The sequence below is a fragment of the Arachis ipaensis genome, chromosome B04 (genome assembly GCF_000816755.2).
Source record: "Arachis ipaensis cultivar K30076 chromosome B04, Araip1.1, whole genome shotgun sequence".
Lineage (NCBI taxonomy): Eukaryota > Viridiplantae > Streptophyta > Magnoliopsida > Fabales > Fabaceae > Arachis > Arachis ipaensis.
The window spans coordinates 32,440,965-32,441,867 of NC_029788.2; positions in this window are offsets into that span (position 1 = coordinate 32,440,965).

Consider the following 903-nt stretch of genomic DNA (forward strand, 5'->3'; position numbering starts at 1 on the left):
AGTTGTTATTATTATTATTTTAATTTATTATTTTATGGACCAATTTCTACCTGCTAGATAATATCCACAAAAAATTTAAAGCCGAACGCTTTACAAAATCAATAAAACCCAACAAATAAATTATCATCGTTAAAAGCAAATTAATCTAATGTAATTAATATTTACGGTGTTGATATATTCTATTCATTCTATTTTGACACAGAAATTATCTACTAATATAAAAACAATGCTAACACGCGTCATCTATTTCTAGTACCACGCCGCTTCACGAGAAAATTTTTTTCTTTCAGTACAGTAGCATTATCCAATAATTATTGGGCAACTAATAAGTGATTTGTATTCTCTCTTTTCAATCAAACAGAGAAGAATGTTGTTGTAATTGATTAAATTCAATCACAAATAAAGAATAAAGTTTATAACTAATAGAGTCAAAATTGGAAATTAACTGTTATAGAAAAGAGCGATACAAGGTGAAATTTCCAATTAAAAAATTTAATTGACATTTCACTATTCATTTTGCTCAATTACAAATTTCCAATTATTAAAAGCCTATTTATAGTGATTTTTAGTATAAACTAAACATAGTCGTAAGTGTTGTGCGTGTATTCTATATCATAAGAGAGCTTCTTTCTGCTTTCCAAAAAAGAAAAGACAGCTTCTTTTGCACGGTCTATGGAACTGGGAATCCATAATTAGATTTGTCAAAAAATTAAATTATTTACAAAGGGCCATTGTGTCATTGTGTGTACCGACTTTGTGGGATCAATTTTATCAATGAATCTGTCTCATATTTTTCATTTTTAATTTGAATAAAATATAATAGAGTGGTTATTTTCACTTATACAGTCTTATATTCTCTTTTTTTGATTTCCAGCTGAACCCATAAAATATTCATTCTACATA